The sequence below is a fragment of the Xenopus laevis genome, chromosome 3S, assembly GCF_017654675.1.
Source record: "Xenopus laevis strain J_2021 chromosome 3S, Xenopus_laevis_v10.1, whole genome shotgun sequence".
NCBI classification, from domain to species: Eukaryota; Metazoa; Chordata; class Amphibia; order Anura; family Pipidae; genus Xenopus; species Xenopus laevis.
In genome coordinates, this window is record NC_054376.1 from 58172790 (window position 1) to 58199253 (window position 26464).

Here is a 26464-nt window from a genome sequence, read left to right on the forward strand (position 1 = left end):
GGTCAGGCAGGTTTCGATTTTCCAGACGGATCGAGGACTGCATCGGCTAGTTGTTCTCACTCCAACGGCTTATATTCTGGCTGTTTTATCACCGTTGGGCCCTAAGCCTGATGTTGCCCACCTACGGTGGACATATATGGGGAAAGATCCGCACGTTTGGTGACCTCGCCAAACAACTCGGAACTTATTGTGTACTGCCAACTGAAGGCGCTACGCTGCAAGTGTTTTGTGCGATCTAATGGTTACATGTGATCTATCTGTTTAGCAGGCATTAGAAACCAAAAGGAATTTAGTGCACATGCTGGGTGAAAGGAGGGAGTAAGTGGAAATAACTGACTACTTTGTGTTTTATTGAGGGTTACCTATCTGACGGAGGTAATCTACTTTATTAACTCAGCTGGTAGATAATGAGAATTCCACTTACCTTATTGTCGTCAATTCCACGTTGTATTATAATGTATTATTTGACTTGTACTAAGGATAATATGGAAGTTTAACACACACACACACGCACATGTTTTGTTTGTTTTTTGTTCTCAAATGCACTTTGAAGTTAAGTAACTGTCTGAAGAACTTTTTTGTTAAAAGCACACCTCCCGGTCGGGGAATTAAACCCCAGTCTCCCGCGTGACAGGCGGGGATACTCACCACTATACTAACGAGGACTGGTTGAGGGGGCAGTTGTCGGATTATGTTACACCTGCAGTGTAGTCCTGCTGTGCACTCCTTTAGCAAACACATCTATATTTTTTATCATTTTGTCGAATGCCGCTTTGAAGACAAGTAATTGTCAGGAGTACTTACATATGAAAGCACATCCAGTAAATTCCAGCTTTGCTGCAGTCACATGGAGGAGTTGCACCTGACACACCTGTGGCTGATGCATTAAAATGAGTGCAGTTGTGTTTGCACTTTGGTGTGAATTGGATTGCGCTAGTAATTGTTTAAGTCCGGTTGATGCCATACTGCCCCTGGGCTGTCTTTCGGGTCTGTTGTTTATGAGCTATGTGTCAATCAGGCAGGTTTAAAAGTTTCATCTGCTGATGTATCATGTTGACATGGTACCTTGGTCGATAAAGACAGCTTCTCTTGACTTCATGCTATTGTCATCGTGGTTTCCAGATCCGCGGACTTATACTGGTACTGAAACAGTGGTGGAACTACAGAGAAGGCTGTGACTGTGAGGGGGAGCGGTTCTGCTTTATCTGCAGGGGGCCCATGGGGGACTTATCCGGACTGAAGGAGCCAAATGGCAGTTATGCCACTGTACTAAAAAGTTCTGTACATTTTGTTGGTTGGTCTATGGCCATTATTTCATTTTAACCAGATCTCAACAAAGGTCACCATTTAAACATTTGTCTTCCTTCCCCTTTAAAACGATAGCTCATATAGGCAATATTGGGAATGATAACAAAGACGGTTCCCGCTCGAGCTCCTTCAGTCTATGCGCGCCTGTATTTTAATAATGAGTCCTATTTCTATGTAATCGCTACCCCAATAATTATGTTAACAGGATGGCTATACCCCTAATTACTGATACTGACTCGTGGGCTTAGCATTTTTGTTCCCATACTCTTTGTCAGTAATAACCATGTTTATACACCTGCAATGCTTGTGTGTGTCTGAATAACACTGATTACTCGCTATGATTGATAGCTATACTTGTATCTCAGTACGGCAGCTAGCTGTGAGTACTTTGATTATCGGTATTTATTTGATAATCTGCTAGTTTAACACACACATGCACATGTTTTCTATTTGTATTTTGTTAAATGCCACTTTGAAGTTAAGTAGCTGTCTGAAGCACTAATTCAAAATCACACCTCCCCGTCGGGGAATTGAACACCGGTCTCCCGCGTGGCAGGCGGGGATACTCACCACTATACTAACGAGGACTGGCTCTGGAGCACTACCTCTGTTGATCTCACACTGGTAATGTACTCCTGCTGTGCGCTAATTTAACACACCTTTGTATTTTTTGATCATTTTGTCAAATGCCACTTTGAAGACAAGTAACTGTCTGGAGTACTTACATATAGAAAAAAAGGCACACTTCCCAGTCGGGGAACGGAACCCTGACGAACCATTGAACAATATTTTTCTTTTAGCGTACTGGTTCTTCCTTACATCCCTAAGCGGGGCAACTGTTTTGATTTCTCCTGCTAGTAGCTGCCTTAAGGTGTTGATTTTAATAGACATGTGCTGGTTGAATCTTTGAATTACTAGTCAATCGACCCTTGCCTGTTTGAGCACTCTTCTGGATCCTGACTCGGTACCATGTTACTGATTGGTTTTGACTCCGGCCTGTTTATCCTGGCTACGCTCCAGGCTCCTGATTCTGTTCTGCACTGTTTGACTGGTACTGATCCGGCCTGGTAATCCTGGCTGCGCCCCTGGTTCCTGAATTTGTACTGCACTGACCAGTAATGTCCCTGCCTGTTCCACATCTGCGCTGTCTGTTCCCCGCCCTTCCTGTAAACATTGCGGTTCCCTTGGCTTCCCAGAACTTACCCCTTGGTCCTCTCACTTTAAGACCTGGCGGCATCTGCGCAGCAGAGGGCTCCTCCCGAAGCGAAAGGCAGTTGTGAGTGGCAGAAGGGAAGCGTGAGCCAGGGCCTTGTGGTTTTACATCTCGCTTTTGGGATACCGTACGTGACAGCCATATAAGTGCCAGTTCCTAGTTCAGGTCTTATGCAAGTGCTTAAAGTGGTAATCTTGAAGTTTAGTTCTGAAGAAACCAAGGGGGAATTCTCTCTGGATGAATGCAGGAATGGCATTCCAAATGTAAGGCAAAGCAGCAAGACAGAAGGGTTTAAGGTCAGAAAGAGCAGTAGTAGCGGCGTGGTGCAAAGGAGTGGTAGCTCTGAGACGAGTGGAGGATTTGGCCAGGAACATATGGAGAGACAAGAGACGAGGTGTAGAGGAATGAAGAGGTTTCATTGTTGTGTAGAAGATTGCACTTTAAATTTTAAAATGTGGCCCGTACGGGGATCGAAACCGCGACCTTGGCGTTATTAGCACCACCCTCTAACCAACTGAGCTAACCGGCCAAGTGGCACTGGCGGTTGGATTTTGCTTAGGTGATTTAAGGTTGCCTTGCTTATACTAGAGAAGATATGCTAGGAGTTTGCATCTCCTTTCATAAACGGTGATGTTTCTGAAGTCCCAGCACAAGAGGGGTCGCGGGCCGCCAGTTGGACAGCCCGATATGGAGTGAAGGGGACTACAAAATAAGCAAGTTATTATGGGGAAATGTATCGAGGAATCATATTTAAAGAGTATCATGTCATTGATTTGAAAAACATGAACATAAATTGTGTTTATGTTAGGTTTTTATAACTTCATAAGTCAAACAGTGGCTCTCCATAATCATACTATCAATGGTCAAGCTGTTAACTTCAGATTCGCTAGCTTCTGGAAATATAGTTGATCTTGCCTGAGATTTTCCCTCTGTGGGCAGATCCAACACTTTTCCTGATATAGTTTGAGTAGAGTGGGAAATCAGATTTTCCTTGGGCAGAAAGGCAGAATCTTCATGACTAAAGTGTGGTCAAACTTTATCTTTTGAATTATACACAGGAGTCGAAGCATTAATATATACGCTATAAGCTGAAAGACCACACTATCAACTTCATTTCCAAGAAAGTTTCTTTGCGATGCTTAATGTTCAACTTGGCCATTGGGCCCATCGGGCATCTCGGTCAGGCAGGTTTAGATTTTCCAGACGGATCGAGGACTGCATCGGCTAGTTGTTCTCACTCCAACGGCTTATATTCTGGCTGTTTTATCACCGTTTGGCCCTAAGCCTGATGTTGCCCACCTACGGTGGACATATATGGTGACCTCGCCAAACAACTCGGAACTTATTGTGTATTGCCAACTGAAGGCGCTACGCAGCAAGTGTTTTGTGCGATCTAATGGTTACATGTGATCTATCTGTTTAGCAGGCATTAGAAACCAAAAGGAATTTAGTGCACATGCTGGGTGAAAGGAGGGAGTAAGTGGAAATAACTGACTACTTTGTGTTTTATTGAGGGTTACCTATCTGACGGAGGTAATCTACTTTATTAACTCAGCTGGTAGATAATGAGAATTCCACTTACCTTATTGTCGTCAATTCCACGTTGTATTATAATGTATTATTTGACTTGTACTAAGGATAATCTGGAAGTTTAACACACACACACGCACATGCTTTGTTTGTTTTTTTGTTCTCAAATGCTACTTTGAAGTTAAGTAACTGTCTGAAGTACTTTTTTGTTAAAAGCACACCTCCCCATCGGGGAATTGAACCCCGGTCTCCCGCGTGACAGGCGGGGATACTCACCACTATACTAACGAGGACTGGTTGAGGGGGCAGTTGTCAGATTATGTTACACCTGTAGTGTAGTCCTGCTGTGCACTCCTTTAGCAAACACATCTATATTTTTTATCATTTTGTCAAATGCCGCTTTGAAGACAAGTAATTGTCAGGAGTACTTACATATGAAAGCACATCCAGCAAATTCCAGCTTTGCTGCAGTCACCTGGAGGAGTTGCACCTGACACACCTGTGGCTGATGCATTAAAATGAGTGCAGTTGTGTTTGCACTTTGGTGTGAATTGGATTGCGCTGGTAATTGTTTAAGTCCGGTTGATGCCATACTGCCCCTGGGCTGTCTTTCGGGGCTGTTGTTTATGAGCTATGTGTCAATCAGGCAGGTTTAAAAGTTTCATCTGCTGATGTATCATGTTGACATGGTACCTTGGTCGATAAAGACAGCTTCTCTTGACTTCATGCTATTGTCATCGTGGTTTCCAGATCCGCAGACTTAAACTGGTACTGAAACAGTGGTGGAACTACAGAGAAGGCTGTGGCTGTGAGGGGGAGCGGTTCTGCTTTATCTGCTGGGGGCCCATGGGGGACTTATCCGAACTGAAGGAGCCAAATGGCAGTTATGCCACTGTACTAAAAAGTTCTGTACATTTTGTTGGTTGGTCTATGGCCATTATTTCATTTTAACCAGATCTCAACAAAGGTCACCATTTAAACATTTGTCTTCCTTCCCCTTTAAAACGATAGCTCATATAGGCAATATTGGGAATGATAACAAAGACGGTTCCCGCTCGAGCTCCTTCAACCTATGCGCGCCTGTATTTTATAATGAGTCCTTTTTCTATGTAATCGCTACCCCAATAATTATGTTAACAGGATGGCTATACCCCTAATTACTGATACTGACTCGTGGGCTTGGCGTTTTTGTTCCCGCACTCTTTGTCAGTAATAACCATGTTTATACACCTGCAATGCTTGTGTGTGTCTGAATAACACTGATTACTCGCTATGATTGATAGCTATACTTGTATCTCAGTATGGCAGCTAGCTGTGAGTACTTTGATTATCGGTATTTATTTGATAATCTGCTAGTTTAACACACACGCACATGTTTTCTATTTGTATTTTGTTAAATGCCACTTTGAAGTTAAGTAGCTGTCTGAAGCACTAATTCAAAATCACACCTCCCCGTCGGGGAATTGAACCCCGGTCTCCCGCGTGACAGGCGGGGATACTCACCACTATACTAACGAGGACTGGCTCTGGTGAGGCACCTCGGTTGATCTCACACTGGTAATGTACTCCTGCTGTGCGCTAATTTAACACACCTTTGTATTTTTTGATCATTTTGTCAAATGCCACTTTGAAGACAAGTAACTGTCTGGAGTACTTACATATAGAAAAAAAGGCACACTTCCCAGTCGGGGAACGGAACCCTGACGAACCATTGAACAATATTTTTCTTTTAGCGTACTGGTTCTTCCTTACATCCCTAAGCGGGGTAACTGTTTTGATTTCTCATGCTAGTAGCTGCCTTAAGGTGTTGATTTTAATAGACATGTGCTGGTTGAATCTTTGAATTACTAGTCAATCGACCCTTGCCTGTTTGAGCACTCTTCTGGATCCTGACTCGGTACCATGTTACTGATTGGTTTTGACTCCGGCCTGTTTATCCTGGCTACGCTTCTGGCTCCTGATTCTGTTCTGCACTGTTTGACTGGTACTGATCCGGCCTGGTAATCCTGGCTGCGCCCCTGGTTCCTGAATTTGTACTGCACTGACCAGTAATGTCCCTGCCTGTTCCACATCTGCGCTGTCTGTTCCCCACCCTTCCTGTAAACATTGCGGTTCCCTTGGCTTCCCAGAACTTCCCCCTTGGTCCTCTCACTTTAAGACCTGGCGGCATCTGCGCAGCAGAGGGCTCCTCCCGAAGCGAAAGGCGGTTGTGAGTGGCAGAAGGGAAGCGTGAGCCAGGGCCTTGTGGTTTTACATCTCGCTTTTGGGATACCGTACGTGACAGCCATATAAGTGCCAGTTCCTAGTTCAGGTCTTATGCAAGTGCTTAAAGTGGTAATCTTGAAGTTTAGTTCTGAAGAAACCAAGGGGGAATTCTCTCTGGATGAATGCAGGAATGGCATTCCAAATATAAGGCAAAGCAGCAAGACAGAAGGGTTTAAGGTCAGAAAGAGCAGTAGTAGCGGCGTGGTGCAAAGGAGTGGTAGCTCTGAGACGAGTGGAGGATTTGGCCAGGAACATATGGAGAGACAAGAGATGAGGTGTAGAGGAATGAAGAGGTTTCATTGTTGTGTAGAAGATTGCCCTTTAAATTTTAAAATGTGGCCCGTACAGGGATCGAACCCGCGATCTTGGCATTATTAGCACCACACTCTAACCAACTGAGCTAACCGGCCAAGTGGCACTGGTGGTTGGATTTTGCTTAGGTGATTTAAGGTTGCCTTGCTTATACTAGAGAAGATATGCTAGGAGTTTGCATCTCCTTTCATAAACGGTGATGTTTCTGAAGTCCCAGCACAAGAGGGGTCGCGGGCCGCCAGTTGGACAGCCCGATATGGGGTGAAGGGGACTACAAAATAAGCAAGTTATTATGGGGAAATGTATCGAGGAATCATATTTAAAGAGTATCATGTCATTGATTTGAAAAACATGAACATAAATTGTGTTTATGTTAGGTTTTTATAACTTCATAAGTCAAACAGTGGCTCTCCAAAATCATACTATCAATGGTCAAGATGTTAACTTCAGATTGGCTAGCTTCTGGAAATATAGTTGATCTTGCCTGAGATTTTCCCTCTGTGGGCAGATCCAACACTTTTCCTGATATAGTTTGAGTAGAGTGGGAAATCAGATTTTCCTTGGGCAGAAAGGCAGAATCTTCATGACTAAAGTGTGGTCAAACTTTATCTTTTGAATTATACACAGGAGTCGAAGCATTAATATACGCTATAAGCTGAAAGACCACACTATCAACTTCACTTCCAAGAAAGTTTCTTTGCGATGCTTAATGTTCAACTTGGCCATTGGGCCCATCGGGCATCTCGGTCAGGCAGGTTTCGATTTTCCAGACGGATCGAGGACTGCATCGGCTAGTTGTTCTCACTCCAACGGCTTATATTCTGGCTGTTTTATCTCCGTTTGGCCCTAAGCCTGATGTTGCCCACCTACGGTGGACATATATGGTGACCTCGCCAAACAACTCGGAACTTATTGTGTACTGCCAACTGAAGGCGCTACGCAGCAAGTGTTTTGTGCGATCTAATGGTTACATGTGATCTATCTGTTTAGCAGGCATTAGAAACCAAAAGGAATTTAGTGCACATGCTGGGTGAAAGGAGGGAGTAAGTGGAAATAACTGACTACTTTGTGTTTTATTGAGGGTTACCTATCTGACGGAGGTAATCTACTTTATTAACTCAGCTGGTAGATAATGAGAATTCCACTTAACTTATTGTCGTCAATTCCACGTTGTATTATAATGTATTATTTGACTTGTACTAAGGATAATCTGGAAGTTTAACACACACACACACGCACATGTTTTGTTTGTTTTTTTGTTCTCAAATGCTACTTTGAAGTTAAGTAACTGTCTGAAGTACTTTTTTGTTAAAAGCACACCTCCCCATCGGGGAATTGAACCCCGGTCTCCCGCGTGACAGGCGGGGACACTCACCACTATACTAACGAGGACTGGTTGAGGGGGCAGTTGTCAGATTATGTTACACCTGTAGTGTAGTCCTGCTGTGCACTCCTTTAGCAAACACATCTATATTTTTTATCATTTTGTCGAATGCCGCTTTGAAGACAAGTAATTGTCAGGAGTACTTACATATGAAAGCACATCCAGCAAATTCCAGCTTTGCTGCAGTCACCTGGAGGAGTTGCACCTGACACACCTGTGGCTGATGCATTAAAATGAGTGCAGTTGTGTTTGCACTTTGGTGTGAATTGGATTGCGCTGGTAATTGTTTAAGTCCGGTTGATGCCATACTGCCCCTGGGCTGTCTTTCGGGTCTGTTGTTTGTGAGCTATGTGTCAATCAGGCAGGTTTAAAAGTTTCATCTGCTGATGTATCATGTTGACATGGTGCCTTGGTCGATAAAGACAGCTTCTCTTGACTTCATGCTATTGTCATCGTGGTTTCCAGATCCACGGACTTATACTGGTACTGAAACAGTGGTGGAACTACAGAGAAGGCTGTGGCTGTGAGGGGGAGCGGTTCTGCTTTATCTGCAGGGGGCCCATGGGGGACTTATCCGGACTGAAGGAGCCAAATGGCAGTTATGCCACTGTACTAAAAAGTTCTGTACATTTTGTTGGTTGGTCTATGGCCATTATTTCATTTTAACCAGATCTCAACAAAGGTCACCATTTAAACATTTGTCTTCCTTCCCCTTTAAAACGATAGCTCAAATAGGCAATATTGGGAATAATAACAAAGACGGTTCCCGCTCGAGCTCCTTCAGTCTATGCGCGCCTGTATTTTAATAATGAGTCCTTTTTCTATGTAATCGCTACCCCAATAATTATGTTAACAGGATGGCTATACCCCTAATTACTGATACTGACTCGTGGGCTTAGCGTTTTTGTTCCCATACTCTTTGTCAGTAATAACCATGTTTATACACCTGCAATGCTTGTGTGTGTCTGAATAACACTGATTACTCGCTATGATTGATAGCTATACTTGTATCTCAGTATGGCAGCTAGCTGTGAGTACTTTGATTATCGGTATTTATTTGATAATCTGCTAGTTTAACACACACATGCACATGTTTTCTATTTGTATTTTGTTAAATGCCACTTTGAAGTTAAGTAGCTGTCTGAAGCACTAATTCAAAATCACACCTCCCCGTCGGGGTATTGAACCCCGGTTTCCCGCGTGACAGGCGGGGATACTCACCACTATACTAACGAGGACTGGCTCTGGTGCGGCGCCTCGGTTGATCTCACACTGGCAATGTACTCCTGCTGTGCGCTAATTTAACACACCTTTGTAATTTTTGATGATTTTGTCAAATGCCACTTTGAAGACAAGTAACTGTCTGGAGTACTTACATATAGAAAAAAAGGCACACTTCCCAGTCGGGGAACGGAACCCTGACGAACCATTGAACAATATTTTTCTTTTAGCGTACTGGTTCTTCCTTACATCCCTAAGCGGGGCAACTGTTTTGATTTCTCCTGCTAGTAGCTGCCTTAAGGTGTTGATTGTAATAGACATGTGCTGGTTGAATCTTTGAATTACTAGTCAATCGACCCTTGCCTGTTTGAGCACTCTTCTGGATCCTGACTCGGTACCATGTTACTGATTGGTTTTGACTCCGGCCTGTTTATCCTGGCTACGCTCCTGGCTCCTGATTCTGTTCTGCACTGTTTGACTGGTACTGATCCGGCCTGGTAATCCTGGCTGCGCCCCTGGTTCCTGAATTTGTACTGCACTGACCAATAATGTCCCTGCCTGTTCCACATCTGCGCTGTCTGTTCCCCGCCCTTCCTGTAAACATTGCGGTTCCCTTGGCTTCCCAGAACTTCCCCCTTGGTCCTCTCACTTTAAGACCTGGCGGCATCTGCGCAGCAGAGGGCTCCTCCCAAAGCGAAAGGCGGTTGTGAGTGGCAGAAGGGAAGCGTGAGCCAGGGCCTTGTGGTTTTACATCTCGCTTTTGGGATACCGTACGTGACAGCCATATAAGTGCCAGTTCCTAGTTCAGGTCTTATGCAAGTGCTTAAAGTGGTAATCTTGTTTTCCAACATGTTTTTTATTCATTAACAACATATATAGTATACGTTCACTTGTTGCATTGATATACACAGTTAGATCCAATATTGCGGAAGCTGAACAGTGTGCATAGATGATGTATCAACAATAATAACAAAACATACAGCTCTAACTATAGTATTAGATTTTAAGATGGACTCGGTGAGTACGTTGCCAACATTCTGTTTATCTGATGACTCCTGGGGGGTGCAAAGACCAGCCTGTCTTGTTCGCATTGCCAGTTGTCGAGGTATTGGGACGACTCCATCACAAGTGGGTGTTCTCTGAGTGTTTCCTCATCGAACCAAGTAGTTCGTCTAAATGTGTAGACCGTAAGACATCTAGTGTGATGTGGGAGTGATATTATATACGATAACCAGGTGTCAAACAATTTTGAAGCATTTTGTTCTTTTCTGGTCATTGCTTCCAACCAGTCCATATGGAACAAATGGTGTAATTTTTGTTTGACTATCAGAATAGATGGGGATTCCGCAGTCAACCATTGTTGTAAGATCGTTTTTTTTGCCGCTGCAGCTAATCTGCCCATTAGGCTTTTCTCAGATTTCGACAGCCGGGTATAGTATGTAGTGTGGCTAAACAACGCCCATTCAATTAGAGGTTGGAGGGGCTTCCCGATTATCTGGCCGCCGTATGCGACCACCTCTTGCCAAAATGTTTGCAGTTTTGAGCATGACCAGAGGTTATGTAGTAAATCAGCTTTCGGTGAGTAACAGCGCAGACAGTTGTCAGAGGAGAGATTTCCCATTTTATGCCTTCTAAGGGGGGTAAGATAGGAGTTGTGTAAAATTTGTAGGGACATCTCTTGATATCTACTCGCGGGGAGTAGCTTCATTAATCTCAAGTGATAGCTTAAAATATCTGATTGTGTTATGTCGGGGATATCCATGGTCCATTTAAAGATTGGGTTGTCCTCATTTTCTGTGTCTATTATTGTCCGTATAGTCTGATATATTAGTGATGTGGATTGTTTGATCATTGTGTTTTTCCATAAGTTATAAAGGGGGTCTTCCTTATCCTTATCATTTAAGTGAGGCAAGGTGTGGGTTGCGAAATGAAGGAGTTGGAGTCTCAAAAAGACGTGTTGCGTAGTGTATGGGTATTTTTCTATAAATTGCGTTTGAGTAATTGGGGAGTATTCATTCGTTAATAAGTCTTTAAGGATAGAAAATCCGTTATTACGCCATTGTAAGAGTATCGGGTTATGTAAACCTATGGGAAAGTGTTTGTTCCCAATCCAAGTCAAACATGGAGATACAGTCGGTGATAGACCTTGTTTCTTCCTGGTAGTGTGCCACGCTTTGTATGTGTCAGCAAAAAGAGGGTTGTCACGGAGGCATGGGGGGGTGTCGGTAGGTGAAATATGTAGTAGATAATTAAGCGAGTAGTCTCGGCTTAAGTATTGATCTAAGGAAGGTGACGCATATTGATCTTTATGGAGGAGCCAATTCCCCGCATACCGCAGTAGTGCTGCGGTGTTGTAATCTGCGATATTAGGGAAATTGACTCCCCCCTGGGCTTTGGGTTGTTCCAATTTGAATAAGCTGATCCTGGGTCATTTTTTGTTCCAAATAAAGGTTCGGAATATATGGTTGATCCGTTTGATATCTGTGGGTTTAATGTAATAAGGTAGCATTTGTACGGGATATAAAAGCTTTGGGAATAGGATCATTTTTATTAAGTGTATTCTGCCTAAAAAGGTGAGGTGTAGATGCTTCCATTGTTGAGTTTCCTGTTGTATTTCATCAATTGTCTTCCTAATGTTTAGTTCATATAGACGGTTATGGTGTGATGGAATCATGATCCCTAGATATTTTATGTGAGTTTTGTTTTTTTTAAAGGGAAAGTGGCGGAGCCAGTCCGTGGGATCGGAATGATGAAGTTGAAGTGCCTCCGATTTAGTTAAATTTATTTGGAATCCAGCTATGTTCCCAAATCTCTGTATGATATTTAATAATATCGGTATGTCAGTTTTGGGTTGTCCGAGAAAGAGAAAAACGTCTGCGAAGGCTGTAACTTTAAGGGTAGTTTGGCCTATTTGTATACCCTTGAACGATGTATTTTGAACTATATGTCTAAGTAGCGGGTCTATGGCAATGTTAAAGAGAAGTGGCGATAAAGGGCAACCTTGTCGGGTACCCCTTTTGATTGGGAATCTGTCTGAATTTATGTTGTTTACGGTTAGAAAAGTTGTGGGTGTGGAGTATAAAGTTTTATATAAGTTGAATATATTTAGGCCGAAATGTTGGAATTTTAATAGACGTCGTAAATGAGCATGTTATATTCTATCAAAAGCTTTGTCCGTGTCTAGGTTTATTAACATGCCGTGTCTTCTTTTTTCCAGGTTGCTATAATAGACTGCCGTCACGATTTTCCGAAGTGCATTAACTGGATGTCTGTTTCTAAGGAAGCCTACCTGATGCTCGGTGAGTATATTGGGTAATATTTGCTGTAATCTATCCACCATGATTTTAGTCATGATTTTAACATCTTGATTTAAGAGTGAAATCGGTCTATAAGAAGCAGGATCAGTCAGGTCTTTATTTTCTTTAGGGATTAAGATTATTCTAGCTACATTGGCTTCTTGCCATAAAGGTACACCCCTCAGGGTATCGTTATATAGCGTAACTAGGGTTGGGGTTATGTCGGCAGAAAGAAGTTTGTAGAATTCTGCGGTCAGACCGTCTGGTCCTGGTGATTTCCCATTTTTTAAGTGTTTAATTGTGTCTAATATTTCTTTCTCTGTTACAGGCTCGTCCAGAATTTCCCTGTCCTGGGCCGTTAGTTTATTCAAGTTGGCTTCCCTGAGAAATTGTAAACCATCGTGGGGATCATCTGTAGCGCTATCATAGAAAGTTTTGAAATAGTCAGTTAAAGTGTGTGTAATATGTTTAGGATCATGCGTCCATCCATCTGATGTTTTTATTTTCTGTATGAATGTATGGCGAGTGCGCCTTTTGGCTATTTGCGCCAGAAGTTTTCCCGATTTATTTCCGTATCTATAGTATTTGTTCGTTGTGTCGCTTATGGTTGTGTATGCTTTTTCTGATATTAAAGTGTCAAAAAGTTGTTTCGTCTCTTTGTATTTATTTCTGTCGTCTTGGGAGTTGGTTCGTTTAAAATCTGCGTAATGTTGGGTTAGTAGTTTTTGTAAGGTATGGTAGTTTGCGTTATAACTCCTTCTTAGTTTGATTAGGTAGGAGATGATCTGTCCTCTTAACACCGGTTTAGCCGCTGCCCATAATAGTTGTGGATTATCCCAATGGTCAACATGGTCGTCCAAGTAATTAGCCCAAGTTGTTTTTAAGAATAATTGAAAGTCTACATCGGCCGCCAGGTAAGCCGGGAATCTCCAATTATAGGATTGGACTCGAGGTATTTTCAACTTAATTGTTGTTAAGATAGGCGCGTGGTCAGAAATGTCAATATTGCCTATAGCAGCGGAGGATAGGGTTGGAAGCAATGTCTGTGATAGGAATATATAATCAATCCTTGAATGTATGTTGTGTACTCCTGAGTAAAAGGTATAATCTATTGTCGTTGGATGTATGTGTCGGTATGTGTCATATAGTTGTAGAACATCACATAAATTATGGAGTGGTTGTGCTCTAGTGCGTGAGTGTGGAGTTGATTTACCTGATTTGTCGATGGAGTCATCCCAGACCACGTTGGCATCACCACCAAGTATTATGCTGGAGGCCTCCCATTAGTTTAGTCTTTGTAGCACATCTGCGAAGAAACATTTATTATCAGTGTTTGGTGCGTACATTTTCACAATAGTATACACAGTCCCTTGTATATCAAGATTCACCATTACATATCTGCCATCTCGATCTTTGTATGTTTTCAGGACTTCACATTGAAGAGAGTTTTTAATGAGTATTGCTACCCCTCTCGATTTAGATCTATAAGGGGCGTCAATTACTAATTGTAACCAGCTATCTTTTAGCGTTTGATTATCTTTTTTACGCCAATGGGTTTCCTGCAAGAGAGAAAAGGGGGGAAAAGGTAAGTTAGAAAAATATAAGTCACTTCTCTCTCTGCCTGAAGAGATCAAGGTCAGGTGAGGCAGTTTGGAATGCAGAATGTCGGAACTTCATAACCGATGTTCAAAGTTAGTGGTAAGTCCCATTATGTAAATATGGATGAGCGAAGTCCTCTATGGATAGAGTTAGTCTCTGCAAAACAACTTTAAAATGAAGTCATTTTTGTTCAGGTGACAGATGTCTTTTCTTTGTAATATGCCATGGCCTGTGTAGGGTTGTCGAAAAATGTGGGTTTTCCGGTGTCTTTATCTATGATCTTTAGCCGTGCCGGAAATAGTAGAGAAAAACGAAAACCCGAGGTGAAGAGATTGGTGCAGACTGGTGAGAATTCCTTCCATTTTGAAGTCACCGAGGCTGAGAAGTCTTGAAAGATCAGTAAGCGGTTGTTCTCGTACTGTAGCGCTTTAGATTTTCTGTAAGCTGCCAGTATGTTGACTTTATCTGCGTAATTGAGCAGCTTGAAGATGACTTGTCTCGGTCTGGCATCAGCAATGGTAGGAGGAGGGCCAATTCGGTGAAATCTTTCTATGATGAAGTCAGATTGGGATTCACTCATGTTGAGTAAGGTCGGAATTTTCGTAGTCAGCAGTAGTAAAGTGGTAATCTTGAAGTTTAGTTCTGAAGAAACCAAGGGGGAATTCCCTCTGGATGAATGCAGGAATGACATTCCAAATGTAAGGCAAAGCAGCAAGACAGAAGGGTTTAAGGTCAGAAAGAGCAGTAGTAGCGGCATGGTGCAAAGGAGTGGTAGCTCTGAGACGAGTGGAGGATTTGTCCAGGAACATATGGAGAGACAAGAGATGAGGTGTAGAGGAATGAAGAGGTTTCATTGTTGTGTAGAAGATTGCCCTTTAAATTTTAAAATGTGGCCCGTACAGGGATCGAACACCACGCTCTAACCAACTGAGCTAACCGGCCAAGTGGAACTGGCGGTTGGATTTTGCTTAGGTGGCTTAAGGTTGCCTTGCTTATACTAGAGAAGATATGCTAGGAGTTTGCATCTCCTTTCATAAACGGTGATGTTTCTGAAGTCCCAGCACAAGAGGGGTCGCGGGCCGCCAGTTGGACAGCCCGATATGGGGTGAAGGGGACTACAAAATAAGCAAGTTATTATGGGGAAATGTATTGAGGAATCATATTTAAAGAGTATCATGTCATTGATTTGAAAAACATGAACATAAATTGTGTTTATGTTAGGTTTTTATAACTTCATAAGTCAAACAATGGCTCTCCAAAATCATACTATCAATGGTCAAGCTGTTAACTTCAGTTTGGCTAGCTTCTGGAAATATAGTTGATCTTGCCTGAGATTTTCCCTCTGTGGGCAGATCCAACACTTTTCCTGATATAGTTTGAGTAGAGTGGGAAATCAGATTTTCCTTGGGCAGAAAGGCAGAATCTTCATGACTAAAGTGTGGTCAAACTTTATCTTTTGAATTATACACAGGAGTCGAAGCATTAATATACGCTATAAGCTGAAAGACCACACTATCAACTTCACTTCCAAGAAAGTTTCTTTGCGATGCTTAATGTTCAACTTGGCCATTGGGCCCATCGGGCATCTCGGTCAGGCAGGTTTCGATTTTCCAGACGGATCGAGGACTGCATCGGCTAGTTGTTCTCACTCCAACGGCTTATATTCTGTACGTTTTATCACCGTTTGGCCCTAAGCCTGATGTTGCCCACCTACGGTGGACATATATGGGGAAAGATCCGCACATTTGGTGACCTCGCCAAACAACTCGGAACTTATTGTGTACTGCCAACTGAAGGCGCTACGCAGCAAGTGTTTTGTGCGATCTAATGGTTACATGTGATCTATCTGTTTAGCAGGCGTTAGAAACCAAAAGGAATTTAGTGCACATGCTGGGTGAAAGGAGGGAGTAAGTGGAAATAACTGACTACTTTGTGTTTTATTGAGGGTTACCTATCTGACGGAGGTAATCTACTTTATTAACTCAGCTGGTAGATAATGAGAATTCCACTTACCTTATTGTCATCAATTCCACGTTGTATTATAATGTATTATTTGACTTGTACTAAGGATAATCTGGAAGTTTAACACACACACACACGCACATGTTTTGTTTGTTTTTTTGTTCTCAAATGCTACTTTGAAGTTAAGTAACTGTCTGAAGTACTTTTTTGTTAAAAGCACACCTCCCCGTCGGGGAATTGAACCCCGGTCTCCCGCGTGACAGGCGGGGATACTCACCACTATACTAACGAGGACTGGTTGAGGGGGCAGTTGTCGGATTATGTTACACCTGTAGTGTAGTCCTGCTGTGCACTCCTTTAGCAAACACATCTATATTTTTTATCATTTTGTCGAATGCCGCTTTGAAGACAAGTAATTGTCAGGAGTACTTACATATGAAAGCACATCCAGCAAATTCCAGCTTTGCTGCAGTCACCTGGAGGAGTTGCACCTGACACACCTGTGGCTGATGCATTAAAATGAGTGCAGTTGTGTTTGCACTTTGGTGTGAATTGGATTGCGCTGGTAATTGTTTAAGTCCGGTTGATGCCATACTGCCCCTGGGCTGTCTTTCGGGTCTGTTGTTTATGAGCTATGTGTCAATCAGGCAGGTTTAAAAGTTGCATCTGCTGATGTATCATGTTGACATGGCGCCTTGGTTGATAAAGACAGCTTCTCTTGACTTCATGCTATTGTCATCGTGGTTTCCAGATCCGCGGACTTATACTGGTACTGAAACAGTGGTGGAACTACAGAGAAGGCTGTGGCTGTGAGGGGGAGCGGTTCTGCTTTATCTGCAGGGGGCCCATGGGGGACTTATCCGGACTGAAGGAGCCAAATGGCAGTTATGCCACTGTACTAAAAAGTTCTGTACATTTTGTTGGTTGGTCTATGGCCATTATTTCATTTTAACCAGATCTCAACAAAGGTCACCATTTAAACATTTGTCTTCCTTCCCGTTTAAAACGATAGCTCATATAGGCAATATTGGGAATGATAACAAAGACGGTTCCCGCTCGAGCTCCTTCAGCCTATGCGCGCCTGTATTTTATAATGAGTCCTTTTTCTATGTAATCGCTACCCCAATAATTATGTTAACAGGATGGCTATACCCCTAATTACTGATACTGACTCGTGGGCTTAGCGTTTTTGTTCCCGTACTCTTTGTCAGTAATAACCATGTTTATACAACTGCAATGCTTGTGTGTGTCTGAATAACACTGATTACTCGCTATGATTGATAGCTATACTTGTATCTCAGTACGGCAGCTAGCTGTGAGTACTTTGATTATCGGTATTTATTTGATAATCTGCTAGTTTAACACACACATGCACATGTTTTCTATTTGTATTTTGTCAAATGCCACTTTGAAGTTAAGTAGCTGTCTGAAGCACTAATTCAAAATCACACCTCCCCGTCGGGGAATTGAACCCCGGTCTCCCGCGTGACAGGCGGGGATACTCACCACTATACTAACGAGGACTGGCTCTGGTGCGGCACCTCGGTTGATCTCACACTGGTAATGTACTCCTGCTGTGCGCTAATTTAACACACCTTTGTATTTTTTTGATGATTTTGTCAAATGCCACTTTGAAGACAAGTAACTGTCTGGAGTACTTACATATAGAAAAAAAGGCACACTTCCCAGTCGGGGAACGGAACCCTGATGAACCATTGAACAATATTTTTCTTTTAGCGTACTGGTTCTTCCTTACATCCCTAAGCGGGGCAACTGTTTTGATTTCTCCTGCTAGTAGCTGCCTTAAGGTGTTGATTTTAATAGACATGTGCTGGTTGAATCTTTGAATTACTAGTCAATCGACCCTTGCCTGTTTGAGCACTCTTCTGGATCCTGACTCGGTACCATGTTACTGATTGGTTTTGACTCCGGCCTGTTTATCCTGGCTACGCTTCTGGCTCCTGATTCTGTTCTGCACTGTTTGACTGGTACTGATCCGGCCTGGTAATCCTGGCTGCGCCCCTGGTTCCTGAATTTGTACTGCACTGACCAGTAATGTCCCTGCCTGTTCCACATCTGTGCTGTCTGTTCCCCGCCCTTCCTGTAAACATTGCGGTTCCCTTGGCTTCCCAGAACTTCCCCCTTGGTCCTCTCACTTTAAGACCTGGTGGCATCTGCGCAGCAGAGGGCTCCTCCCGAAGCGAAAGGCGGTTGTGAGTGGCAGAAGGGAAGCGTGAGCCAGGGCCTTGTGGTTTTACATCTCGCTTTTGGGATACCGTACGTGACAGCCATATAAGTGCCAGTTCCTAGTTCAGGTCTTATGCAAGTGCTTAAAGTGGTAATCTTGAAGTTTAGTTCTGAAGAAACCAAGGGGGAATTCTCTCTGGATGAATGCAGGAATGGCATTCCAAATGTAAGGCAAAGCAGCAAGACAGAAGGGTTTAAGGTCAGAAAGAGCAGTAGTAGCGGCGTGGTGCAAAGGAGTGGTAGCTCTGAGACGAGTGGAGGATTTGGCCAGGAACATATGGAGAGACAAGAGACGAGGTGTAGAGGAATGAAGAGGTTTCATTGTTGTGTAGAAGATTGCACTTTAAATTTTAAAATTGGACAGCCCGATATGGGGTGAAGGGGACTACAAAATAAGCAAGTTATTATGGGGAAATGTATTGAGGAATCATATTTAAAGAGTATCATGTCATTGATTTGAAAAACATGAACATAAATTGTGTTTATGTTAGGTTTTTATAACTTCATAAGTCAAACAGTGGCTCTCCAAAATCATACTATCAATGGTCAAGCTGTTAACTTCAGTTTGGCTAGCTTCTGGAAATATAGTTGATCTTGCCTGAGATTTTCCCTCTGTGGGCAGATCCAACACTTTTCCTGATATAGTTTGAGTAGAGTGGGAAATCAGATTTTCCTTGGGCAGAAAGGCAGAATCTTCATGACTAAAGTGTGGTCAAACTTTATCTTTTGAATTATACACAGGAGTCGAAGCATTAATATACGCTATAAGCTGAAAGACCACACTATCAACTTCACTTCCAAGAAAGTTTCTTTGCGATGCTTAATGTTCAACTTGGCCATTGGGCCCATCGGGCATCTCGGTCAGGCAGGTTTCGATTTTCCAGATGGATCGAGGACTGCATCGGCTAGTTGTTCTCACTCCAACGGCTTATATTCCGGCTGTTTTATCACCGTTTGGCCCTAAGCCTGATGTTGCCCACCTACGGTGGACATATATGGGGAAAGATCCGCACGTTTGGTGACCTCGCCAAACAACTCGGAACTTATTGTGTACTGCCAACTGAAGGCGCTACGCAGCAAGTGTTTTGTGCGATCTAATGGTTACATGTGATCTATCTGTTTAGCAGGCATTAGAAACCAAAAGGAATTTAGTGCACATGCTGGGTGAAAGGAGGGAGTAAGTGGAAATAACTGACTACTTTGTGTTTTATTGAGGGTTACCTATCTGACGGAGGTAATCTACTTTATTAACTCAGCTGGTAGATTGAAGAAAATCTTATCATACTTACCGTGATTTTCTTTTCCTGGACTGTAACATGGCAGTGGGCACTAATGGGTTAACCCCCCCTCGTCATGAGCGGACAGGAAATTACATCTACATAAAAGACCTCCCTTACCCCTGACTCGTCCTCCTATTTTTGACTGTACAGATAAACTCCCCTCAAGGGTTGGGAAGTCTTGCCCACTGCCATGTTACAGTCCAGGAAAAGAAAATCACGGTAAGTATGATAAGATTTTCCTCATTCCTGGTCCTTCACATGGCAGTGGGCACTAATGGGATCTTACCAAGCAGTAAAGACACTAAGAGGGTGGGATAATGCTACTAAGAATTTTTTTATAAGTAACAGCTTGAAGAACTGATCTTCCAAAATTTGTCTGGCTTGAAGACCAAACGTCCAATTTGTAGAATTTTATGAACGTGTTTAAATTAGACCATACAGCGGCTTTGCATAAATCTTCTGCTGAAACTTGGGCTTGGAAGGCCCAAGACGCTGAGACAGCTCTAGTGGAGTGAGCCTTAATGTTAGGCGGGACTTGCACTGCACTTGACTTATAAGCCTCTGAGATACAGGCTTTAATCCATCTTGCCACAGTAGATTTTGAAGCTTTACAACCAGCCTTCATACCTGATGGAATGAGTAAGATATTCTTATCTTTCCTTACTTCCTTCACCCTATACAGGTAGGCTTTCAGGCACCTGATGACATCTAATTTGTGCCACACCGCTTCTTCCTCTGTTTTTGGAGATGGAAAAAACGCTGGTAGTATTATGTCCTGATTCATATGGAATTCGGATACCACTTTGGTTAGAAAGCTTTGAGGAGTTCTCAGAATTACACAATCCTCTTTGAAAATCAGGTGACTATCTAGGGCCAGAAGTGCTTGAATTTCTCCGACTCTCCTGGCGGAAGTTATGGCTAATAAAAAAGCCATTTTCCATGTAACGAATTTTAGAGGGGCCGTTTCCAATGGCTCAAAAGGCTCCTTTGTTAGGGCCTGAAGGACCAAAGACAGATCCCAAGGAGGAATTCTTTCTTTTTGTTTTGGTCTAATTCGTCTCAGAGCCTGAAAAAATCGAACAATCAAAGGCTTAGAAGTCCATGCCTCTCCATAAAGGGCAGACAGAGCTGACACTTGCCCTTTGAGTGTAGACACACTCAATTCTCTTTCCAAACCTTCTTGGAGAAATTCAACAATATTCTCTGGAGAGGTGGTACCTCTTGACTGATCTCTATGACTTGGAATTCGTGTTTTCTGTTCCATTGTCTCAGAAATTCCGACTGAAGGGGTCTTATATGGTGTAAGGCCCAATCGACTGCATCTTTTGTTGCCACTAATTTTCCCAAGGGTTGTTGGCATGTCGGTGCTGTCGAGGCTGGAAACTTGGAGAAACTGGTCACTAATTTTTGGATTTCGACAGCTTTCTCCGGAGTAAGGAAAATTCTGAAGCTTACTGTATCCAGAATTAAACCCAAATAATTTAGCCTTTGGGTGGGAATGAGAGAAGATTTTTCTAGGTTTAAAATCCATCCGTGTTGTTGTAGAACATTTTGTACTATCAATGATTGACGAACTAGGGTTTGAAGACACAATGCTTTTATCATTATGTCGTCCAAATAGGCAAAGATTTCGATGCCCAGGGACCTGATCAGAGCCAGTATAGGAGCTAGAACCTTCGTAAAAGTTCTTGGCGAAGTGGCTAAACCAAAAGGTAGAGCTGCATACTGGTAATGTCTTCCCAGGATGTAAAATCGGAGGAATCTCTGATGAGCTGGGTATACTGGCACATGCAAATAGGCGTCCTTTAGATCTATTTTTACCATCCAATCGTTCGGTCTTATCATCTGGGATATTGAACGAATTGTCTCCATGCGAAATTTTCTTATCTGTAAATATCTGTTTAACCTTTTCAGATTCAGGATAGCTCTGAATTCGCCTGAAGATTTCTTCCTGAGGAATAAAGGGGAGTAAACCCCTTGTCTTATCTCGCTTGGAGGAACTGGTACAATTACTTTCCCTTCTAATAATTGGAAGATGATTGATTCCAGAGCCCTTTCTGCTTCCTGATTCTTTAGTTTTCTTGAAGATACAAAATTTGGCGGAGGCAAGCTCTTGAGTTCTAGACAATAGCCTTGAGACACAATTTGAATCACCCAATCGTCTGAAATAGTTTGAGCCCAAACAGCTTGAAAGTCGAGTAGTCTTCCCCCAACCTTGTGCTGCTGGACTCGCGCACCTTCATAAGTTTTTGGTCTTATCGGGTTTTCCATCTTTTTGGTTTCTTTGAAAATACTGACTTTTTCCTTTCCAATAATTCTGTCTTGAAAACCCTTTGTAAGAAATTGCCATCTGGAGTTCAATTCATGGCATTTAATCCATATTTATGAGTGTGTAATATTGTGTAGTAAATTAATTGATTGTTTTGTGTTGTTTTAATTGTTGTTAAAATAATCATGGAGGTTTTAGCTAAAAAGATGGCCATGGTCAAATGCTCAGGACAGATTGTTAAATGTATGCAAGGATCTCCAGATCCATGGGCTAAGGCTCAAGATTATGTTGCCAGGGCAATTCATGACAAATCTCTGTCTAAATCAAAGGGTAAAGGTGCACTGGTTTATGCTGCCTGTTGGATAGCAGAACAGTATAAAATTTTATCTGTGCAAAAAGGGAATCTTGAAGAAAAGGTTCATTGTCTAAATTTGTTAGTAGATTCTCTAAAATTTTCTGTAGAAAATGCTGCTGCTATTAATGCTAGCAACCAGCGAACAACTGCAAAGTACAAGCAGGTTTGCATAGAGAATGAGCAGCTCAAACAAAGGCTGAGGGATGCAGAAAGTTTGGTTGCAACCTTCAGAAAAGCAGGGGCTGATCATTCAAATTGCAAATCTGAGCTTAAACAGTTAAAGGCTCAGTTAGGAGCAAGAGATTGTGTAGTTTCTGCAGTTAAAGTAGAGAAAACTGCTAAAAATGATAGAAATGTAACTGATGTGAAATGCATAAAAGACAGCAATATGAATTGTGAATTAGCAGTCAAAAGTAAAATGCTAAATGTGGATTGTTGTAGACAGGATAAGCCTCCTATAGCGACACTGAAATGTACAGAAAATAGGACTGCAGTACAAAAGCAGGACGTTCCTAAAGTACAGTTTTACAAACCTGTTCAACCCAAGAAGCAGCCTGGCAGTGAAAGGGTGTTTGCCATAAAGGCTACCCACCCTGAGAAACAAAGTGTGTACAGTACAGATAAAAAATGTTCACAAAAGAAAGTGTTTAGATGCTATGCATGTTCCAGAGTTGGGCACATAGCAAGAAATTGTACCGTGCAATTTAACAACACGAACAATCATAAAAATGTTTACAATGGAAATGGAAGTTGGAAGTCCTCTAGGTGGGGATTCCAAAATAAAAGCAAGAGTTGGAATACATGGATTCCCTACCATGTTCTTAAAACTCAAAATGAAAGGCTGAGTGAAGAGAACTCAAGTCTGAAAAATGCATGGGGAAAATTTAACAATGAATTGGAGAGTCTCAAGATAGAGATTTCTCAAATGAAAAGAACAAAAGATGATGTAAATCAGTGTTAATGTCTTCTATGAGTTTGTTTTCCAGGTAACAGGATGGCAGATCACAAAAAGAAGAATTTCCAAACAATTCCCTTCCCCCTTTTATCTCAAAAAAAAAAAAAGAGTTATAGAGGACCTTACCTATTTGTTTTTTTCTTTTACTTTTTGTACTTAAGAAAAAGCCTCTAAATTGATATGGTACAGTCAGGTTTACCAAATTCTAAAATATTTTTGTTTTTAATAGTTAGAATTGCCTGCACTGTGGAGTTTTGAAATGGTTGCTGCTTTAGTCTACAGAAGAGTAAAAAGCACTGAGGCATATTTTGAATTTTATTTTGGTGTATTTTTGCCTGAGTGACATTTTTGTTTTACTCTTGTTTCAGCAGCAACAGGTTATGAACATTTTTTTACATAGACTGCATGCTGCTTGATAACATCAGTATGTGTTTCTTAATCAAAGCAGTATTCACTCTATATTTTTTTTTCTTTTGATTTCTTTTTCAAAGTTTGTATTCATTGTTTGTAGTTTATAATTATTTGCAGTTCTCAAGGTGGGGTGTTCAAAAGAAAAAAAAAAAAAAGAAAAACACTCCAATATACAGTCTACATGTTAAAAGTTACTAGAGCCTTCAGCAAATGTACAAGTGTCTTACATTGATATGCATGGGGTTATTTACATAACAGATCTGCGAGAGACAGCAGTTTACTTCTTGTGTTGTTCTTTTGTTGTTAAATAACTCTTGTGGGTGTTCTGTCCCAAATGATCTCTCTTCTGATAATAATGCTAATTTCTGTTTTGTTGGGTTGTGATAATCTGGTATGAAACTGATATAGAGATACTGAGACAAAGGCGAGAAACATCTCACTAGTGATTTGGCCAAGATAGTGCTGCACACTTTAGTGTAGGGTATCTTTTGAATTTCCTGAGGCCAGTATTGGCATTACATACACACCTATCACTGAATTGAGGTTCTCTTTCCAGCTATGCTGATTAATAAAATGTGTCGCAGACATTTACACCCTACCCTAAAATAATAAAATGTTTTCCCTGTGTGGTCGCTTTAATATGAAAACTGTGGTAAGCAGAAATGTGTTGGGTGTTGCAAACACCAAAGTGCAAAGACCATGGTTTGTTAAAAGTAGAGGCCTAAAATGGGATCCAGCCCAGACCTGGGTGGAGCAGGGTCAGGTGGTAAGTGGGGCACAGACAAAGCAGCGCAATAAGCTGGATATTAAACCTCTAAAAGTTGGGGTGTGGGCTCATAACTGGCTGAAGGGTTATACATTATGAATATGAACAACTGTGAGTGTTTGCGTAATTAGGTTAAAATTCAACTCACAGTATCCCAAATTTAAAATATTTGTGAGTGTTACATCATTTAGGTCTCAATAATCCTATCACTTTCAGATCCAATACATACAGTAACAGTATATTAATGGTGTCCCTGCATTGGCAATGCTATGCTTTTTGTTAATTTAGAGGTCTCTTTCCTTGTGAAGTCCTGCGCCCTCTAGGTGGGGATTGTAAGAAATTGCCATCTTGATTTTGTTATTTAATATGAAAGCTGTTGTTCAGGGAACTTACATGAAGCCCTGATTATCATAACAAAGGTTTTCCTGTGACTACTAAGGCCTATGTCTGCTGTGGGGACCATAAAACTGATTGTGTATGTGAGAAAACTTGCTCAACAGGATGTAGGCAAGTTGGGGGTTTATCACAGCATCTTGGCAGTTGGGAGGGTTCCTGCGGGGGAAGGTGAGAACGCAGGATAAAAGAACACGAGCAGACATGTGAAGGGGCTGGGCAGCAGAGAGGGAGCTGGGCAGCTGAGAGGAGGCAGCTAGAGAGCTGGAGAAGCCAGAGGAGCCTGGGACAAGACATGTGAGGAATGAAGACCAGAGGGGAAGGCAGAGATGAAGCCGAACTCTATTCCCCTGCCTTTTTGGTAACAACTATGTAGACTTGTGTAATGTGTAACTGTAAATATTGTAATTTTTGTTTAGTCTAAGTGTAATCATTTATGTAGAACAATCAATTGATTTATTTTACAATACATCACTTTACTATACGCTCATTGGTGTGGATTCATTGTCTGCTTGCTCAAAAGAACCAGAAACCCTAGTAAGTGGGTTGAGGTATATTGATATTATTATTAATGATATAATATACATAGAAACTTATACCTTTGCCTGGTCTGTAGGATTTTGCTTCTCTAAAGGACCCTCTTGGAGTTCTATTGCCAAAACCTCCTGTTTGTTTCTTCTCTCTTTTGTCCTGTGGTAAAAAGGAAGATTTACCTGCGGAAGCTTTGGAAATTATACTATCTAACCTCTGTCCAAACAGCAGGTTACCTTCAAAAGGAAGAGAACAAAGATTATCTTTTGAAGGTGTATCAGCCATCCAGTGCCTTAGCCAAATAGAACGTCTGGAAGCAACCGCTAAACTCATCCCTTTAGCTGCGAACATAACTCCATCAAGAGAGGCTTCAGATACAAAATCATTTACTGCTTTAACTTTTTCTAACATCTTTAACATGTCATCTCTGCTGGTCTTTACTTTCAGAGCTTCTTCTAGTTCTTGGATCCAGATTTTGTTAGCTCTAGCCAAAGATGTAATGGCTATTGCTGGTTTGCAAGAAGCCCCAGCCACTAAGTAGGCCTTCTTCAGAATAGTATCCTGCCTTCTTTCCATTGCATCACGAAGTGACACCCCTTCGTCAACTGGCAGCGTGGTCTTCCTAGCTATCCTAGTAATGGAAGCATCCACTTTCGGAGCAGAGTCCCAATCTTTTACTTCCTCATCTTTAAATGGGTACATCTTCTTTATTCTTCTATTTAGAAAGAATTTCTTATCTGGTGAACTCCATTCTTCCTTAATCATATCTTTTATCACTTGATGCACAGGAAAAACTTCATTTTTCCTGGCGGAGGTTCTGAACATCAAATCTTCTGCTTCCGAAGTTTTCGCTGAACCAATCTTTAAGGTTTCCCTCATGGCAGTAATGAGGGGTTCCACCAAATCCACTTCTTCTCTGTCATCTGTTTGCTCATCCTGAGAAAAATCTGAATTACTCGAAATGGGAGATTCTGATAGAGATACACTGTGACTGGTTGCGGTTGGTCTCCTGTCACACTTAAGAGCAACCACTTTGGACATAACATTTTCAGTTACTTTCTCAACCATATCATTCACAGTTTGATCAAAAGATGATTTCATCCATTCCATAAACATCTCTTGTGAGGTGGAAGGTCCTGCTAATTGGTCCAGACATTCCTGACATAA

General features: G+C 42.0%; 9 non-coding genes across 9 annotated transcripts; all 9 read right to left on the reverse strand.

Moving 5' to 3' along the window:
- Window positions 1–1823: 1823 nt before the first annotated feature.
- On the reverse strand, window positions 1824–1895 carry trnag-gcc. Its single transcript has one exon. It is a non-coding gene; the product is annotated as a tRNA-Gly (tRNA).
- A 1081-nt stretch (window positions 1896–2976) lies between these two features.
- trnai-aau lies at window positions 2977–3050 on the reverse strand. The gene has a single exon. It is a non-coding gene; the product is annotated as a tRNA-Ile (tRNA).
- A 1222-nt stretch (window positions 3051–4272) lies between these two features.
- Window positions 4273–4344, reverse strand: trnad-guc. Its single transcript has one exon. It is a non-coding gene; the product is annotated as a tRNA-Asp (tRNA).
- A 1155-nt stretch (window positions 4345–5499) lies between these two features.
- trnad-guc lies at window positions 5500–5571 on the reverse strand. Its single transcript has one exon. It is a non-coding gene; the product is annotated as a tRNA-Asp (tRNA).
- A 1081-nt stretch (window positions 5572–6652) lies between these two features.
- On the reverse strand, window positions 6653–6726 carry trnai-aau. The gene has a single exon. It is a non-coding gene; the product is annotated as a tRNA-Ile (tRNA).
- Window positions 6727–7948: 1222 nt separating this feature from the next.
- trnad-guc lies at window positions 7949–8020 on the reverse strand. The gene has a single exon. It is a non-coding gene; the product is annotated as a tRNA-Asp (tRNA).
- A 1158-nt stretch (window positions 8021–9178) lies between these two features.
- Window positions 9179–9250, reverse strand: trnad-guc. The gene has a single exon. It is a non-coding gene; the product is annotated as a tRNA-Asp (tRNA).
- A 7062-nt stretch (window positions 9251–16312) lies between these two features.
- Window positions 16313–16384, reverse strand: trnad-guc. The gene has a single exon. It is a non-coding gene; the product is annotated as a tRNA-Asp (tRNA).
- A 1157-nt stretch (window positions 16385–17541) lies between these two features.
- Window positions 17542–17613, reverse strand: trnad-guc. The gene has a single exon. It is a non-coding gene; the product is annotated as a tRNA-Asp (tRNA).
- Between the last annotated feature and the right edge of the window lie 8851 nt (window positions 17614–26464).